The 20,523-nt window shown below is 45.9% G+C and overlaps 1 protein-coding gene across 2 annotated transcripts in view; it reads right to left on the minus strand.

Moving 5' to 3' along the window:
- The window catches only part of Gpat4 (glycerol-3-phosphate acyltransferase 4), a 44,509-nt gene extending 31,650 nt beyond the window's left edge, over positions 1 to 12,859 (minus strand). The window contains exon 1 of one of the 2 annotated variants that reach the window (XM_048330341.1): positions 12,738 to 12,859. The gene's annotated coding sequence lies outside the window, so the exon portion shown is untranslated. The remainder of the gene's footprint in view (positions 1 to 12,737) is intronic. The other variant, XM_048330340.1, reaches the window with a different exon arrangement.
- Between the last annotated feature and the right edge of the window lie 7,664 nt (positions 12,860 to 20,523).

Here is a 20,523-nt window from a genome sequence, read left to right on the forward strand (position 1 = left end):
CAATCAGTTCCTCTCTCCCATTATGGCCCTTGAGTTGCTTAGTTCACTTTCATCAATGTCCAGTGCAGCTGATGGACCACACTGCTATATTTTTCATCTATTTTCCACTCATTCTGTGCCCTTTTCCCAGTTTCCATCAGATGTGCATATATACCACATATGAGGTAAAGAATAGAGTCATCTAAAAAAGATAAGACAAATTCAGAAGGGGTCCTTTGTTTCCTTATCTTTGGAGTTCTTTTCAATCTGTATATTATTTTGTGTACATATGAAGAGGTGCTTGGGTCTAACTACATGGTTCCTTTCTCCATAGACTGTTCTCTTTTGGTCTCACTGTGTATTAATATCTTGGGTCCTGTTAACTTTGTCCTATCTTGTTGCGTTTTAAATCTAACACCCTCAAATCAGGGAGATGCGTCATTTGTCTCTCTGTTCTAGGCTTATCTTGCTCAACATGCTTTGTTCTAGTTCCTCCTTGCTGCCCTTGAGTTGCTTAGTTTGTTCTCATCAGTGTCCATTGCAGCTGTCATGACCTTTCCCCCATTTTCTCCCATTTTCCACTCATTCTGTGCCTTCCTCCTAGCTTCTTTCAGATGTGCACATGTATATACCTTGTGTGAGATAAAGGGTATAGGGTCCTTTAAATTCTCTTAAGACTATTTCTCCCAAGTTTTGGTCTCCCTGTGAATTGGTACCTAGGGTCCTGCTTTGTTTGTCATGTCTCTTTGTTATTTATTTCTAACATCCACATATCAGGGAGACCACGCGCCATTGGTTTCTATGTTCTAGGCTTGTCTGGCTCAACATGATTTGTCCATTAGAATGGTGATGTCCATCATTGTGAAGGTAAAAACATGTACTGTGAAATTTATGCAGTATCTCAATAAAGAAAAAAAAAGAAATGTATCCTTGTTAGAATAAATTAAAACAGTGACCGGGGGTGAGTTTTGATCTCCTTGGGAACATTTAGCAATGTCTGCAGATATTTCTGGGTACTAAAACCTGGACTGAAAGTGCTACTGGCATCCAGTCACAGAAGACTGGGATGACGCTAAGCATTCTGTAAGGCACAGGACAGCCACTCCCCCTCCTGCCCCTGACAAATAGAAAGTTATTGCCTGACCCCAGGGTCTACAGGGCCAAGGCTAAGAAACCCTGTACTAAAGCACCACCAACATGGCTTAGTTTGGTGGCTCTGGGCTTGAACTCAGAGGCTCAAGCTTGCTAGACAGGAGCTCTAACACTAGTTACATTATTAACTGGGAAATTTTGTTTTGTTTTCATTTATTTATGTATTTTTTATTTGCCAGTCCTGGGGCTTGGACTCAGGACCTAAGCACTGTCCCTGGCTTCTTTTTGCTCAAGGTTAACTCTCTACCACTTGAGCCACAGCACCACTTCTGGCTTTTTCTGTTTATGTGGTGCTGAGGAATCGAACCCAGAGCTTCATGTATGCTAGGCAAGCAATCTAGCACTAAGCCATATTCCCAGCCCATTTTAATTTTTCTTAATCTTTATTTTTCAGGGGAGGTTCTGGGGACTGAACCTAGCATTTGCTAGGCAAGCACTTTGCCACTGAGCTACATCCCAGCCCCCCGTTTTTATTTTTAAGACAGGATTTTATTAGTAGTCCAGGTTGGCCTGGAACAACTTCTTTTTCTTTTTTGTTGGTCCTAGGACTTGAACTCGGGGTCTGGGTGCTGGCCCAGGGCTTCATGCATACTAGGCAAGCACTCAACCACCAAGCTACCTTCCCAGCCCTACTTCTGGCCTTTTCTAAGTAGTTTTATTGGAGATGAGAGGCTCACAGAATTCCTTTCCCAGGCTGGCTTTGAACTGTTGTCCTAAGATCTCAGTCTAGCTAGGATTACAGACGTGAGCCACCGGGGCCCAGCTTGGGCTGGAACTTTTGATCATCTTGCCTCAAACCTCTCCAGTGCTGTGACTACAAGCATGTACCACCATCCCCTGCTGGGATTGTTTGATCAGTGTCTTTCACTGCTGAACTGGAAAGTGAACCCAGGGGCACAGCTAAGCTAAGTACTGGGTCAGTGAGCTACATCCCCAGCCCTGAAAGGAGGAAGAGAAAAAGGAGAGGAAGAAGGAGGACTGTTGTACTGCATCTCCTCCAGAAGCATGCAAATGCCTTAAATATTGCTAGCAAAAAAATACACTGGTGGGGTAAGATAGTTCAGTTACCTTGGGAAAATAGTGAAACAGTTATCATGTGACCTAGCAATTTATATACCCCAAAGATACAAAACTATACCCAAAAATCTGTATATGAATACTTAGCTGCATTATTCAGACTACCCCAAAGATGAAAACAACCAAAATGTCCACTCTATGAACAATAATACAAGTTTGACATAAAACAGAATGTGTAAGACACATTACACATGGATGAGTCTTCCAGACATCACACTAAGAAAACCAAATTATATGACTCCATCTATGTGCAAGTGACAAATCTAGAGACAGAAAGTAGATCAGTGGCCACTCAAGGCTGTGAGAGTGGAGATACTGGTAGGGAAAGCAAAAGGAGGTGGCTTCTTCCTAAGGTGATGAGATCATTTAAAACTGGTTGAGGGCCAAGCACCAGTGGCTCACGCCTGCAATCCTAACTACTCAGGAGGCTGAGATATGAGGATCACAGTTCGAACCCAGCCTTAGCAGGTAAAGTCCTTAGACCCCTAGCTCCAATACACTACAAATAAACAAATGAACAAATAAATAAAAGCTGGAAGTGGAGCTGTGGCTCTCAAGGACAGTGCCCAGCCCCTGAATTTAAGCCCACACACAAAAGCAACTATATCTGAACTGTACTTTAGGTGGGTAAGATGTATACTACGAGAACTGAATCTCAATAAAGCTTTTTAAAAAGGAAACCTTGAGAATGTTTATAAAAACAGTCAAGAGTTAGGAGTGTTGCTCAGTGGTTGAGTACTGAATTGGAACTGATCGCCAGCCTTGGAAAAGGAATGATAGTAACAAGCTGTTTAGAATATTTACCTATATCAAGATTCTGTAGGGTGGCCAGATTCACTATTGAGATTAGAACACATTTGTGTCTTTTAAACTGCTTTCCCAAACAAGATATTTATCTATGTATGTTTACTTAAAAGTTGTAAAGCCCGAAGGAGGCTGAGGCAGGAGTAATATGAATTTGGAAGTCGGATCATGAATTGTGCTCCAGAGTTCCAGGCCTGGAACCAACCAAGCAAACAAAACACTGTGGCATGTCAAGAAAGCAATGACATACAACAGTTAAACACACAGGAGCAAGACGAGCTTCATGCAAAACCAGTCTCCATTACTTTCTAACTGCATGCTTCAGCTTTCTCATAGATGAAAAGTGGGGCAGTATATATCCTACGGATTCTCATGAAGACTGAATATGATAATGCAGACAAGCTATCACAGTGGTACTTAGAAAAAATGTTCAAACCTCATGGTTATTAACTGACCACTGAAAATTCTACTCCAGCCTCTTTATTTTATAGCTGAGTTTTGGAAGGGTTGAATAACTGAGACATTATAGAATACCAGTAAAGCTGAGGGTCTGGCTTAGATCTGATTCCCAGTCTTGAGATCATTTGTTTCCCAGCTGGCTTTAGGGTGGGTTATACTTTAAAGAAAAGCCACCATCATTCTTAGTTTACTCTGTCAAGACTAGACCCATCAGATGTCCATTTCTGATGAGATGGTAAGCCAACATGCATGCCAGACATAAAAGAAATGTGTGCTGGGCTGGTTTAATGCCAAATGTATCAGGAGCAATGAAGGACAGGAAACTGCTCGATAGATGGATGCTGCTCTGTAGAAACAGTGCATAATTTTTACAAAGGGACAAAGTAGCACTCAGCTACTAGGGCAAAGAGAACCTGAAGTTCCTGAATATATACACAGATGACATCAATCCTGAACAAAACAAAGCACTCAAGAAAAGCCAGAATACAACGGCCCAAAAATGCCTCAATTCACTAGATGAAGAATGTGGTCAGTTGTCAGGGTCTTGGTCTTATCTAAGGTCATTCTGACCTGACTTAAGTTAGTTCTGGATAAATGAGCACAGTACAGTATCTTTATGCCAAATAATTTTAACAGTATCTGGAAGCTGGGTGGGTAACAAAGACACAAGACATTCGGATGCTTAACACTATCAGTTTAAGAACTAAGAACAGCGATTTGTACCAGGAATGGTGGTACACATCTGTAATCCATGGGAGGCAGATGCAGGCAGATTCTCATGTTTGAAGCCACTGTGGACTATCTGGTGAGTCTTTATCTCAAAAGCACAGGAGCTGGGCTAACAACCGAGTTCCCACTGAGAAGAATACTTGCATATTCTCATGCAAAAAGGCTCGAAGCCCCATCCCACACTAAGAAAAATCAAAATAGAAAATTGGGTTTTGGGGGCTCTAAGACAAAGGTATTGATTTCAATGCCAATCTCAATACTGCTCTGAAAATTCTATTTGGAAATAAGTACTTCTATATTTGAGTGTTAAATATGTAATTAAAAGAAAGTTCCTTTTTCTTAAAGTGGCTTTTTCTTAAAAAAAAAAGCAACAACTTACCATCAGGTTTATTTTGCTCAGTGTAATTTTGATAATCATGTTGCTGCACTTATCAGTATTTCATTCCTTTTTGTTGCTGGGTAGTATTCTCTTAGACAAACAGCAAAATGTTTATGCACTCATTTATTAATAAGCAGTTAAGTTGTCCTAGTTTGGGTCTAGTACAAAGAAAGCTGCTACCCACAATTGTTTATGGATATATCCTTTCATATAGATAAATAGTACTTTAGAGAGGAATAACTAATTCTAAAATAGGTGTATGCCCAAATTTTGGTGAATCAAAATAACTCGTGTATGTGTGTGTGTGTGTGTGTGTGTGTGTGTGTGTGTGTGTGTGTGTTGATCCTGGGGTTTGAACTCAGGCCTAGACACTGTCCCTGAGCTGCTTTTGCTCAAGGCTAGCACTCTACTCCTTAAGCCGCTGCCCTACTTCCAGCTTTCTTGGTGATTAATTGGAGATAAGAGTACATGGGCTTTCCTGCCTGGCCTGACTGAACCACAACCCTCAGGTCTCATCCTCCTGAGTAGCTAGAATTGGTTATACATATGAGCCACCAGCATCTGGCCTGAATAACTCTTTTAAATAGGGAGAGATGGGAAGAGGTGAGTGGCAATACATGGTTTAAAAGCAGAGCCTTGCCCACACTAGGCAGGCAGCTTCTCCAGCTCTTTTTGCGCTATTTATTTTGGGAATATGGTCTTGTATGTATGTATGCCCAGGCTGTCCTGAACCTCAACTCCACTTACCCTTTCTGAGGAGCTGGGCCATCCTCCCTACCTTTTCTTTGGGTAAGACAGGATCTCAAACTTCTAGCAGGGGCTGCCTTGAACTGGGATCCTCAGAGGCTCTACCTCTCAAGTACCTAGGATACAGGCATGAGCCACCTTTCTTCCTGCTGTTTGCACCATTCTGAATTCCAGCAGTGCACGAAGTTCCATTTTCTCTACATCCTCTTCAACACCTGATAAGACTGCCTTTTCCATTTTAGGCATACTAATGTCTGTGAAATGGGATCTAATAATTCTGAGTTGCTTTTCCTTAATGAGAATGATATCAAACACTTTTTTTCATGCTTAGCATCCACATGCCTTCTTTAGTAAAGTATCCGCATCTTCTTTTGCTCATTGTTTATTTGCCTATTTACTATGCTGTTTAAGTGTTGGATTTATTACTGACTGGTGCAGCCTCTGCTTTTCTGGCTGTAGCACAATTTGAGCTCGGAGCCTTGTGCTTACTCGGCTTGCTTGCCTGGCAGGTATACCTCCACATAAGCCTCGCTCCTTGCTGGTTAACGAGATGAAATCACTCAGATTTTTCTGCCTGAGCTGGCTTTGAACCTTGATTCTCTAATTCTAGCTACCTGAGTAGTTAGGATTATAGCTGTGAGCCACTAGCCCCCTGCTCTTACTGACCATTTTTTTTTAACAGTTTTGCCCTTTGGTTCTGGACTTAGTTAAAACAGCAAAGAATTACTAATGAATTATGCTCTCAAAAATGATCAAAAGAAAGCTGAGCACCAGTGGCTCATGCCTGTAATCCTAGCTACTCAGGAGGCTGAGATCTGAGGATTGAGGTTCAAAGCCAGGCTGGGTAGGAACATCCATGAAACTCTTATCTCCAATTAATGACAAGAAAACCGGAAGCGGCACTGTAGCTCAAGTAGTAGAGTGCTAGCCTTTAGCTGAAGAGCTCAGGGACAATACCCAGGCCCTGAAGTTCAAGACCCATGACTGACCAACAAAAAAGATCAAACAAGCTGAAGAAAACAATAAAACCACCATTCCACAGAGACAGAGGAGACATCACAAACGCAAAAATGCATGACATCAAATTTGTTGATCTCTACAAACTCAAAATAATCCTAGCTGTGCAAAGAAAAATCACTAAAATATCACAGTAATGCACAAACAAAACAATGACCACAACTATAAAGCCTCATCTCAGAACTTAAGTCACTAAGCAAAGTAAAATGCTCCCTTCTCTCTATGTTCTGCTGACTCTGATGCTGTGTTGCCCAACAGAGCAGCCACCAACACCATGACCCTGGGACATTGGAAATGTACAAGAAATATATAGTCTGGAGTTCAATGACTTCATTTTTATCATAAGGTAGGCATGGTGATGCTCACCTATAATCCAGCTCCTGGGAAGCAGAAGCAGAAAGGTCATGAGTTGGAAGCCAGCCAGTCTCGATAGCGTTAACCACAAAACCTTGTTTCAAAAACAATACAACATGGCTGGGAATGTGGCCTAGTGGTAGAGTGCTTGCCTAGCATGCATGAAGGCCTGGGTTCGATTCCTCAGCACCATATAAAAAGAAAAAGCTGGAAGTGGCTCTGTGGCTCAAGTAGTAGAGTGCTAGTCTTGAGCAAAAAGAAGTGAGGAACAGTGCTCAGGCCCTGAGTTCAAGCACCAGGACTCAAAAAAAAAATTCAGTAAAATCCTGGTGGCTCACACCTGTAATCCTAACTACTCAGGAGCCTGAGATCTGAAGATCATGTCTGAGCAGGAAAGTCTGTGAGACTCCAATCTCCAATTACTTACACACACATACCCTAAAATAGAGCTATGGCTCAAGTGGTAGAGCACTAGCTTTGGACAAAAAAAGCCCAGGAACAGCACCCAGGCCCTGAGTTAAAGCCCCAGGACCAGCAACAAACAACAACAACAACAAAAAACACAAACAAGTCCATTACCAATGGCTCATGCCTATAATCCTAGCTACTCAGAAAACTGAAATCTGAGGATCTTTGTTCAGAGACAGATCAGGCCAAAAAAAAAAAAAAAGAAAGCTGGAAGTAGAGCCTGATAGAGTGCCTAAACAAAAAGGATCAGAGACAGCACGGAGGCCCTAAGTTCAAGCCTCAGTATCCACAAAACAAAAAAACATCTATAATACAAAAAGGGCAGGAGGAAGGAGTGTAGGGTTTGAGAGGTAGAGCACTTACTTAGCATGCCTAGAACTGAGTTTAATTCCCAGTACTAAGTAGAAAAAAAGATTACATATTGACGTGATAAGTTCAGTTAAGATAAATTAACAAAATTATTTCCACCCATTTCTTTTACTTAAATTTTTTTGCCAGTCCTGGGACTTCAAGTCAGGGCCTGAGCACTGTGTCTGGCTTGCTCAAGGCTAGCACTCTACCACTTGAGCCACAGCACCACTTCTGGCCTTTTCTATATATGTGGTGCTGAGGAATCAAACCCAGGGCCATATTCCCAGCCCTTTACTTAATTTTTTTTTAGATTAGATATGGTGTTACACAGCTGCAATTCTAGCAGTCAGGAGGCTAAAGTAAGAAGATATTGAGTTCTAGGCCAGCCTGGCCAACACAAGGAGACTATGCCTCAAGAAAATGAAAAATAAGGTAGGCCACATTCATTTGCTTCCAGCCTACGTGTTGTGTTTGGTTCCCTGACCTGTGGCCAGCTTGCGTCAAAACCCTTGAAAAGTGAGAATGTTAAAAAAAAAAAAAAAAAGAGAGAAAGAAGAGCCAGGCACCAGTGGCCCACAACTGTAATCCTGGCTACTCAGGAAACTATGACCTGGGGCAGAGGTCAAAGCTGGACAGGATAGAGAAGCCTGTAAGACTCTTGTCCATTTAACCAGTAAAATGCTGGAGGATGTGGCTCAGAGCACTAGTTGTAACAAGAAAGTCGAGCATGAAGACCAGAATTCAAGCCCCAGTATTGAAAATGAAATAGCGGTTGGAGGCATGGCTCAGTTGGTAAAGTATTAGCCAATGAGCGAAAGAGTCAAGTACCAAATTCAAGTCCTGCTTTAGGAAAAAACAACAGCAGCCAGATTCTGGAGACTATGCCTGTAATTCTAGCTATTCAGGAAGCTGAGATCTGAGGATCGAGGTTCAAAGCCAGCCCAGGCAGGAAAGTCTGCAAGACTCTTAAAAACTACCAAAAATGCCAGAAGTGGAGCTGTGGCTCAAATGAGAGAGTGCTAGCCTTGAGCAAAAGAAGTTCAGGGATAGCACCCAGGCCCTGAGTTCAAGCTCCAGGCCTGGGAGCGTGGATGAAGGGGAAAGAAAAAAAGAAACAAAACACCTCACCCAATACTCACACCATCAAGTCTGTTCTAGAGTATATGACTGAATTAACATGGAAGTCTGACTACTTTTCTACCATACTGTTAAGGAATATTAAAATCATGTCTTTTCTTTTTGAAGGATGGAATATATTAGTTTTTTTTAAAAAAAGGCAAGGAATGTACAGCACTTGTCTAGCATGCACAAGGCCCTGGGTTCCATCTCCAGCATTGCAAAACAAAAGCCCTCCCAAACCACCACAAATTCAAGTGTTTGGTTGGGCTCAGTGGTTCACAACTATATACTCGGGAGGTAAAGACTGAGGGGAAGCCCAGGAAGAAAAATTATTTCAATCCCATCTCAGTGAACAAGGATGTATGATAGCACATAATAGAACCCTAGCTACAGGTATAGGAGGTAAGAGGACTGACTGCAGGCCGAGGTTAGCTCTGAGCAAAAATGTAAATCTTATTTGACGAATAAAGTAAAAAAGGGCATGGCTCAAGTGGTATAGCACCTGGCTAGCAATCGTGATTTCAAATCCTATTACTGACAAAAAAAAATGTGTATATATATATGCATATGTAATATATACACACACATGGATGGGGCTGGGAATATGGCTTAGTGGTAGAGTGCTTGCCTTGCATGCAAGAAGCCCTGGGTTCAATTCCTCAGCACCACTTAAACGAAAAAAGCCAGAAGTGGTGCTGTGGCTCACGTAGTAGAATGCTAGCCTTGAGTAAAAGGAAGCCAGGGACAGTGCTCAGGCCCTGAGTCCAAGGCCCAGGACTGGCAAAAAAAATCCTAGTATCATCAAAAATAAAGCTGGGGCTAGCTAGCAATGTAGCTTAGCAGTAGAGTGCTTGCCTAGCATGCATGAAGCCCTAGGTTTGATTCCTCACTGCCACATAAACAGAAAAAGGTGGAAGTGGTGCTGTGGCTCAAGTAGTAGAGTGCTAGCCTTGAGCAAACGAAGCTTAGGGACAGGGCTCAAGTTCTGAGTTCAGGCCCCAGGACCAGCAAAAGAAAAAAAGTTAGCTGGGCACCGATGGCATATGCTTGTAATCCTAGCAATTTAGGAGGCTGAGATCTGAGGATCATAGTTCAAAGCCAGCCTATGCAGAAAAGTCCGTGACTTATCTCCAATAACCACCAGAAAAAACAGAAGTGGAGTTGTGGATCCAAGTACTACTTTGAGCAAAAGAGCTCAGGGACAGTGCACAGGCCCTGAGTTAAAGTCCCATAACTAACAATAAAAGCTAAAATAAATAAAAAATTAAAAAGTTAGTTTAGTTCACAATGTCTTCATTTTGGGCCAACATGGCTCAAGCCTGCCATCCTACTTATTCAGAGAGGAGATTGGCAAAAATCAAGGTTTGAAGCCAGCCATGGCAAAAGTTAGCAAGACCCCCATCTCAATTAATAGCTAGACATGGTAGTGCTATCTACATGTGAGGTATAAACGTGATAATCAAGATTCAGGCTGGCCCAGAGGGAAAGAGGCAGGACCCTATCACAGAAACAACTAAAGCTATGAGGGCTGGGGAAATGGTTTAAGTGTAGAATTGTCTGCCTGGCCAGAAGAAGGCCCAGAGTTCAACCCTAGCACCACAAGAGAAAAAAAGAGGGGGCAGGGGCTCCAGGCACTTAGAACATTCCTTCAAGGTCTCCAATTCCATTCTCAGGCTTTGTAAAGCATTACTCATACTACTGAGGCACTATTATGTAACTTTTCATGACACGTGGAGTGGAGCTTTTTCCATCCAGTCCTTCCCATGAGCATAATGACAGTTACGAAGGAAAGGTCTGCCAGAGCCAGGCTTGAGTTATCTGAGATCCTGCAGTATAGTCCACACTTCACCAGTCCTCTTCATCTCCAAAGAGCAAGAGATTTTCTTGAGTGGGAAGTACTGAACAGTTAGGCTAGAAGGCTGACAGATCAGCAACAGCACTAGTCCCACAACAACACACAGAGAGCGGAGTCACTACCACCTGCGTCTTTACTGCTAATGAGAGCATGACAACTAACTGTGCTAAGTCTATAAGCTTTGTGTGCACTGGTTACAAATTTGCAAGAGAATCCATTCTGAAAGAAAATTGACACTGTCACAACATACAGATAACCTGAACCCATGCAAACTCAAACTCTACATACAAATATGTGCTTGTTCATAGAACTCCTTGGAGAAGTAGAAGAGCCTCCTATGAACGGGAGGAAAACTGAGGCACAAATGAAAACTAGTCCCATGATAAATAACATTTTAGTCAATGATGAACCACCCAGAGCCTCCGGAAGAAAATTCAAATTCAAAATAAAACCTTAGTATCATATGAAGCCATAATGTACTTTTATTGGAACCCAGTCTACTATTGTTAAAAAGATCAAAAAGGTACTCTAATGATCATGCTACCAAAAAACAAGTTAAAATTTCTGACCTGGATGACAACTTCCAGGTCACCTTCTGAACCTGAATTCAGGGTGCAGGGAAGCTTCGTAAGCTTCTGAACCTGAATTCAAGGTGCAGAGAAGCTTAGTAAGCTTGTCCAGATCCACAGGTACCAGATACTGAAGCGAGACTGGAGACCACAATGCTGACTTTAGTTCCTTTCCTTCAGGAAGAAAATGTGTAGGGGGGCCCATAAAGGTTTGGTATGGATAAACATACACTTTCCCAAAGAATTACAGAACAGTGCAAATAAATTTGGGTCAGGTGCAATTGCTTACGCCTAGAATCACAGCTACTTGAGAAGTGATCAAGAGGACTGAAGTTAGATGCCAGCCCAGACAGAAGAAGTTTGTAAATCTCCATCTCAACTGATGGCTGAGTGCAGCAGTGCCCACCTGTTATCCCAGTGAGGAAGGCAAAGAATGGGAGGACCTTAGCCCAAGCTGGCCTAGGCAGAAAGTGAGACCCTATCACAAAACAGGCTGGCAAAGCAGCTCAAGGTGTAGAGCCCCTGCCTAACACAAGTGAGGAGCTGACTTCAAAGCCAATACCATAAAAATAATCAATTAATTTGGGACAAACAAGAAGTTCTAATTAGTTTTTACTAGACATAGGCAAACTCTGATGTTTAGTTCCCTGAGACACACCAAAGGAGGGGACAGGATGGGCCGAACGCGAGTTGGTGAGGTTGGATGAGTGTGGCTGGCACCCTATTATAACTTCTGTATGACTCTGAAATTCTCCACAATACAAAGCAAAAAGAAAAAATGTTTTCCAGAGACAGAAAGAACACCTGGCAGGTAGGATTACAGGATTCTGCCCATACACTTTTTGACGTGGGTAAACTACTTCTCATACCATTGCCCTGGGGTTGAGACAGACTCTCCAAAACAGGATGCTAAGCAAATGTCCTGTTAAGAAAGAACCAGACACCAACTCCGTCCGCAGATTTCCAGGCTGAGTTACGGTGTTGGGGAAGCTGGAACCAACGGGTTTTCCCTAACTTTTCCCGACTGCAGAAGTTAAAGCTCCACGTGAGATGGAGAGCGAAGACGCGGGCCGGGCAGCCGGGACGTGGGGTGGGAAGGGGGCCCGAGGCCAAGGAGCGGGGGTGAAGGGACAGGCGATCGGGAGACCGAGTCCAGAGAGCGGGGATGCGGGGTTCCGGGGGCCCGAGGCCGGGGACCGGGACGTCCACGAGGAGCGGGGCTGAGGGATTCGGGAAGCCGAGGCCAGGGAGCGAGGATGAGGGGACAGGCGGTCCGGGGACCCGAGGCGGGGGACCGGGACGTCCACGCGGAGCGGGCATGAGAGGACAGGCGGTTCGGGGAACCGAGGAGTGAGGGACCGGGGACCACAGACGTAGGTGCCCCCACGTGACCCTGGAGCCCTCGCCGCCCACGACCCGCACCGCAGGGGCCGGCGGGCTGGCGCGACCACAGATGGCGAGCGGGAGGCCGGTGCGGCGCAGGCCCAGTGGGGACGAAGCGATGGAAGGGAGGCGCGGAGGCTGCACCGCGGCGGCGGGAGGGTGGCCCGGAGCTCCACCCGGCCAGGACGGAGCCTCCCGGCCACGGGGCGGGGCGAGGCGTGAGGGCCACGGACATCCGCCGGGCGCCGGTCCCCGTGGAGACCCTCTCCAAGGGGACCAGCTCGTCCCTACTCACCGGCCGCGAGGATCCGGCTTCCAAGTCCTGGGCGACGGTTCCCCCGCCCGGCCCGGCCCTGCCCGCCGTGCCGGCCCAGGCATGCGTAAGGACGTGCGCGCGCCCGCCTTTGTCTACGCCGCCCGACGTGCCCTGCGTCCCGGCCCACCCGCGCTCTGCGCGCGCCGGTGAAGGCGGGGCGCGTGCCACGAGCCCGGGTTGGCCCAGGCGCGGCTGGCGCGGGCGGCGCTCGCTCTCTCGCCCCTCCCCAGGTCTCCGCGTGACGTCACGCCCGGCACCGGACGCCCCTCCAGCTGAAGCGGGTCAGCCCAGTGGAGCGAGACCCGCGCCTCCAGCTGGCCGCCGCGGGCCCAGGCCTCTGGAGAACGGCGTGGGCCACCTCCCGCCCCCCGCGCCGCGCCCCGGCCACCCCTCCCCCCCACGCTCGGCCACCCTCAGCATCCCGGCCATCCCCGACATCGTGGCCACCTGGGTCTCTGTTGGCCTTGCTGAGCAAGCTTTCCGCGCACACGTGTCACCGTTTGGGGCCAAGCACCCCCTCAAGTCGGCTTCACACGTGTGCACATCCTACACTGTCTCTCCCGACTCTAACTCCTGACCCGCGCGTGCCTCCCATTCTCCAGGGTTTTTTGTTTTTAAAAAAGACAGAGCCTTCCTGGATCAGCCCAGGCTGGCCTTGAACTAGTGATCCTATTCTGCTTCCTGAAGGCCGGGATGTTAGCATGTGCTCTACCACTGAGCCCCACCCCCCCCCCTGTCTTGTTGAGAGTCCTCCTGCCCTGCTCACACTCACTTCCTTGCTGAAATCATGACTGCTAGAAGGTGTGCAGAGATTATAAAGGGAAGAGCGCAGGGGATCACAGCCCTCCCTTGTCAGGTGAGGAAGCCATTGCTGTGTTCACCTTACACCATTCCTAGAAGTCCATGCGCTTGGAGCTGCCTCTGTCTTCACCCTCTCAGCCACCTGGCAGAGGACTCAGACAGGTTTGCAGTGGGGCAGGACAGCCCTCACAGTTATTTGCTTAATTGATAAGGATGGAAACATCCACGCTTGACCTTAGCCAAAGGCAGAGAAGCCATAATGACTACATTTACACCACCTGCTGACTCATATGAAGGCCACAAGTCAGAGGAAATAAAGATTTTTTTGTTGTTTTCATTTTAAACATCTTTATTTTGATTTTTATAACATTAAACATATTTCAATCTGAATTTGAAATGCAACAAAAATTGTACATTGGGGGCTGGGAATATGGCCTAGTGGCAAGAGCGCTTGCCTCCTACACATGAAGCTCTCAGTTCGATTCCCCAGCACCACATATACAGAAAACCGGCCAGAAGGGGCGCTGTGGCTCAGGTGGCAGAGTGCTAGCCTTGAGCGGGAAGAAGCCAGGGATGGTGCTCAGGCCCTGAGTACAAGGCCCAGGACTGGCCAAAAAAAAAAAAAATTTAGGAAGTGAAATTTTAAAATCCAATATGACTAATCCATGTTAAGAGTGGAAGATTGGGCTGGGGATATGGCCTAGTGGCAAGAGTGCCTGCCTCGGATACACGAGGCCCTAGGTTCGATTCCCCAGCACCACATATACAGAAAACGGCCAGAAGCGGTGCTGTGGCTCAAGCGGCAGAGTGCTAGCCTTGAGCGGGAAGAAGCCAGGGACAGTGCTCAGGCCCTGAGTCCAAGGCCCAGGACTGGCAAAAAAAAAAAAAAAAAAAAGAGTGGAAGATCATTTTTAAAAATACATCCATGAATAGAAACTAGAAAGAATGAACTATCTCTTAAAAGAGGTTAAAATGGAACATCTCCAGGTCTCAGAACATTGTACACTGAAGCTAGAGGCACACTTGGCACCACCCTCATGTATTATCTAACACATGTCCTGAGTCCTGTGAGGTGACCTGTGGGGTGACCTGTGGAGTGACCTGTGAGGTGACCTGTGAGGTGGCCAGCGATGAGAGGGCAAGGCAATCTGGGCCCAGAGCTGCTAGAGCCTGAGGAGGAAAACAGTTCAACCAGCACCGTCCATTACAGGGCAGAAAGTGCCCTGCAGGACAGCATGGGGGCATGGAGCAGAGGTCCAGGTAAATCTCCAGGCAGTGAGTGAAATCGCCGAAAACTGGCCGTGCCTCTGCGCAAGTGTGTGTAAAGTACAGTACACCCAATTTAAAGGTAGGAAAATAGTTTCCCCACACACTAATGTGGGAGAGGTAGATGGAAGATTTCCAACATGAGCCCACACAGGTTGAGTCAAGGCTCTTACGGGTTCCCAGTTGGAAAGAAAAACAAAAACAGCACAGTTGTATGTGGCCCTGTCCAGTGTAGACACAACCCCCCCACCTCTAGTCCCCCAGATCTCGGCTGCCCCACTCTGATGAGCAGGACAGCCAGCCGCCTGAGGACCAGGCAGGACTTTTGCTCTTAGTGACTAAGAAAGCTGCAGGAATCACTGTAAAGAGAGACAGGCGTGGCCGGTGCTGGCTGGCCTGGTGTGTCTGACCCCTGAGGCACAGGTGGACAGGGTCCAATGGCAGGGCCCACAAACCGCTCCACTGAGCAGGGCAGTGCTGGGCCTGTGACGATGGTCACAGGACAACAGCCTGCTGCTGGATCTGGGTCTCAGGGTTTGAAGACTGGTGCACAGCTAGCAAGAAGACCCACTTTGTGCCTGTAAACATCACTTGTTTCTTGGAACTGTGGGGTCCAGGAGATCTTGCCAGGCAGGAACTGGAGGACAGCGGGGCTGCATCTCCACTCAGCCAGACCGCAGGGGCTCCCACAGGCTGAACAGTGGTTGAAACGTGGGTGCATGGGGCTCTTCCGAGGGCAGCGTTGGGCCTTTGGCTTCATGGGAGGGAATTCCACGTGAGGCAGGTCCAGGCATCCCAGTGGACCCTGCCCTTTTCCCCGGGGATCCCCACTACCAATGGGTAGCAAAGGGCTGGGTAGGGGAAGCCAGGTGACAGCCATCAGTACTCGCCCAGGCTAGTCCAGGCAGAAGGGGGCGGTAGCCCCCCTCTGCAACTCCTGTCGGAGACTCATTTTCCCCCAGGAACTGTTTATTTGCACACACACACTCTCACCCTGGTGGGCAATGGCTGCTTGAAGAAAGATGATCAGAAGACCAGCTCCTTCCACAGCTGGCTGGGGAATGGAAAGGATGGGATTCAGACATTTTCTTTGAGGCCACACCAGCTCTCTGCCCCTTCCTGGGTACCTTTGGATCACAGGGGCCCACTCATGGTGGGGCTCTGTCTTCTCAAATGTGAAGGTCCCCAGAAATTCTCAACTGTGCTGTCCTCACCTGTCCTGTAAGGAAGCCTACCTTTCAGACACTACCGCACCAATGCCCTTCCTTTCAACCTTGAGGCTGGAATTCATTCACATGTGTGTCCACAGCCTCTAGGACATGCTGGGCTTTTTGCACCACTAGGCATGGGGCATCCAGAGAGGAGGGTTGCCTATTGTTGCCACATAGAGAGCTCCTGCCAGAGTCCTTGAACATCGATCTTGGCTCAGGTCCCGGGTGGAGGAGTGACAGGCCAATGAAATACACAGTAGATTGCAAATTCCCTCCCGGTGTGCCCAGATGACACCAAAGGGCTACAGCCTGTGACAGCCACCGCGATAGCCTCCTCTCACATTTCTGGCGTTCATCTATCAGGTGTCCTGTTTCCTTTGCAGACAGAGCATGCATAAACTTTATGTGTCCTCAGTCCTCTAATTTTTCACTTTTAGCTCTTCCTTGGATGTTCTTATCTCATCCAAATGGACAGTTATCAATTTCTGTCATATGCAGAGAGCTTTAAAGTCTACACCTTTAGCCAACTTCTTTCTCTTAATCTTCAGACTCCTAAAAAATGTTCTGGATCTTTGACTGGGTAGTAGTAACTCAGGTGTGTTCCCTGTTTCTATATGTAAGTTATACTTCAATCAAAACTCAATTGTTGATGTCAGTAGCTTCTGACTATGAATCCTGGCTACTCAGGAGGCTGAGATCCAAGAATCTCAACTTGAAATCAGCCAGGCTGACAAATATGAGATAATCTCATTTCCAATTAACTAGCATATAGCTAGAAGTGTGGCTCAAGTGGTAGAGAACTTGCCCAGAAGGGCCTTGAGTTCAAACTCCAGTATTAAACAAATATCTCAATGAAATGCCTCAGCTATATAGATATACTCTGTCACAAAGAACAACACCAAAGTCTAATTAAAAAACAGAAGAGAGCCAGGTGCCAGTGGCTCATGCCTGTAATCTTAGCTACTCAGGAGGCTGAGATCTGAGGATCATGGTTCAAAGCCAGCCCGGGCAGGAAAGTCCCCATGAGACTTTCATCTCTGATTAACCACTCAAAATCTAGAAGGGGCTCTGTGGCTCAAGTGGTAGAGCGTTAGCCTTGAGCACAAAGATGCTCAGGGACAGAGCTCAGGTCCTAGGTTCAAGCCCCACAACTGACAATTAAAAAAAAAAAAGAGAGAAACAGACTGTTGGGGAGGGGTGGATATGAATTAAAGAAAGTTGGCTTAACGAGGGTATCAAATAGATTATTGGCAAGTATGAAAACAGAAGAATGAAATCTCTTGAAATTGTACTAGGGAAGGAGGGAGGACGATGGTATTAAGGGAGGCGGGAATTGATCAGAATATATTGTATGTTTGGAAAGGCCACCAGGAAATACCCCCCATGGAGACCTAATGTATGTTAAAAACACCCAAACCAACCCCATACAACCAGGTCCTGGGTTTCTTCTCCATTTCAGAAAATGACTATAAAACATACCAGGAAGTACCTAAAGTTGTTCCTTACATAAATGGTCTCAGAATACCCAAGGAAATAAGTTTTTTTTTTTTTTGGTTTTTTTTTTGGCTTTGGACTCAGGGCCTGAGCACTGTCCCTGGCTTCTTTTTGCTCAAGGCTAGCACTCTGCCACTTGAGCCACAGCGCCACTTCTGGCCATTTTCTGTATACGTGGTGCTGGGGAATTGAACCCAGGGCTTCATGTATATGAGGCAAGCACTCTTGCCACTAGGCCATATCCCCAGCCCCACAAGGAAATAAGTTAGATAATTTACATTTTTTGTTTAAGAGAGGATATATTTTCATAACAGTATATTATAGATCTGACTCAATTTTAACCATGGTGCATAATATTCCATTATGCTTTGCTTTCAGACATTTAAGAGTGTCTCAATGTTTTTACTAATAAAATAATGTACTGGTTCTAGGGCTTAAACTCAGGGCCTGGGCACTGGTCCTGGGCTTTTGTGATCAAGGCTAGGGCTCTATTACTTGAGCCATAGCTCCGCTTCCAGCTTTTTTGGTGGTTAATTGGAGATTAATTGGAATTAAGTGGAGGTTAATTGGGGTCTTACAGACTTTCCTGCCTGGGCTGGCTTTGAACTATGTTCCTCAGATCTCGGCTTCGTGAGTAGCTAGAATTACTGGCATGAGCCACCAGCTCCTGGAAATATGTATATGTTTAATAGTAGTAGTTTAGTAAGGCTAGAGGATAACTCACGTGGTAGACCACCAGCCATGAGCCAGTAAGCCAAATGAGTGTGAGGCTCTGAGTTCATGCCCCAGTACCAGTAGTAGTAGTACCAAATTATACAGGCACAATGAACTATCTGAAAGAAAACAAAGGTAAATTCCAACTTAGTTACACCAAAACTAATTGACAATCTTAGTTTAAAAATAACATGGTAAACTAGAAGAAGGAATTACAGAACATTTGCATAACCTCAGAGTGGAAGAAATGTGTTATGTGGACATCATAAGCAAAATCAACCGGCAAATGGCCAGGTGCTGGTGGCTCATGCCTATAATCCTAGCTACTCAGGAAGCTGAGATTTGGGGACTGACATTTGAAGCCAGCCCAGGCAAGAAAGTCCAAGAGACTGTTAAGTCCAATTAACCATCAAAACATCTGAAGTTGATCTTTGGCTTACGTGGTAAAGTGGTGCCCTTAAGCAAGATACTCGAGGACAATGCCCAGGCTTTGAGTTCAAGCCCTAGGACAAAACCAAACCAAAACAAAAAACAAACAACAAAAAAATGAGGTCCAAAATTTCAAGCCCTAGTTCCGCCAAAATAACAACAAACAAAACAAAATAACAGTAGAAGAAACAATCTGGCAAAGTATGTGTAAAAGTAATCAAACTGGATGTCCTATTAGAATGCAAATTTAGGTACTTATTGTCAGACAATGCAAGTCATTGGATTTTCTCAAAATCCTTGTGGAAATGTTGGTGTCTATTTGCCGGGCTAGATTTACCTCCCCTGGTGCGGGGATGCTAAGCTTACTCCCTTATCAGTGCTCCCCTTTTCACCCTCTCCCCTGGGTGCCCGACTCACGGGCGGCCAAGGTGGAGTGAGGGACACAGGCAAGCCTAAAGTGCACGCGGCCGAATGAGATCCCCTTTTCCTCCCTCCTTACCCACCAAGGAAGCCAGGCGCACACAGATCTCGGAGACGCTTCAGAGAGCAATCTGGTTTATTCGGGAGGGGCTCACAGTAATATAGTGGTGGTGACAAGGATTGAGCAAGAGCTGGCGATAGGCTGGCGAGCTTGTCCATCCAAGAGCAGCTCCCAAGGACCGCCTTCATGGGCTAACGTCACTTCCCATAGTACCGCCTCTGGGCAAGGCGAAAAGGGAGCACAAGTGCTCGCTGGCGCAAGGTAGGGATGGTCTCAAAGCTACCCCTTCTGGTTCCCGACCCGGAAGGAGATAGGTGTGGCTCACTTCCACACTGCCCCAGGGCTGGGGGAAGGGCGGCGTCTCCGGAGCGCTCTCATCGCCCTTCCCCCTTTAAGGTCAAGATGAATCCCCAACATCCATTGTGTTCACTTACATTCAAGAAAAATTAATAAAAGCAAAGAGAAAATGGTTCGTATATCTGTCATGTTGTCAGTCATAGGGCTTTAGGTGCTATTCCTAAGCTTTTTCACTCAAGGCTAGTGCTTTACCACTTTGAGCCACAACATCACTTCCAGTTTTTTCGTGGTTAATTGGAGAGTCTCACGGACTTTCCTGTCTGGGCTGGCTTTGAACCTCAATCCTCAGATCTCAGCCTCCTGAGTAGCTAGTATTACAGGCATGAGCCACTGGTGCCTGGTGCCTGGCTCATATCTTTTTTTTAAGCTGTGAATTTTTTTTAAGTTTAATTGTTACTATAAAGGTGATGTACAGAGGGGTTACAGGTCAGGTAGAGTACATTTCTTTTTGGATGTCATAGCTTCCCTTGCTCTCTTCTAGTTTTCTCCTCCTATTTTCCCCATAAGTTGTATAGTTCATTTTCAACAGTGTCCAGTTGTATACCAAACGGAATGTCTTACCAGGTGCTAGAATGCAAATTTAGGCGTTTATTGTCAATACAATTCACTGTTTTTGTTTTTTCAAAATCCATGTTGAAATGTCAGTTGTGTTCACTTATGTGCAAGCAAAATTAATGAAAGCAAAATGAACATAGTTGATGCATTTGTCATATCTTTTGCATTTCTTAAAATAAAAACAGTAGTAGCAAACGAAATGGCAATTACTTGAGCCAGGCCCTGGTGGCTCACACCTGTAATCCTAGCTAGTCAGGTGGCTGAGATCTGAGAACCTTGATTCAAAGCCAGCCCAGGTAAGAAAGTCTATGAGACTCTTATCTCCAATTAACAACCAGAAAGCCAGAAGTAGAGTTATGACTCAAAGTAGTTGAACTCTACTCTTGAGCATTAAAAGCACTCAGGCCCTCACTTAGTTCAAGCCACAGGACCCATGAAACAACAAAAATACAGACCA

Source organism: Perognathus longimembris, chromosome 21 (genome assembly GCF_023159225.1).
Source record: "Perognathus longimembris pacificus isolate PPM17 chromosome 21, ASM2315922v1, whole genome shotgun sequence".
Classification (NCBI taxonomy): domain Eukaryota; kingdom Metazoa; phylum Chordata; class Mammalia; order Rodentia; family Heteromyidae; genus Perognathus; species Perognathus longimembris.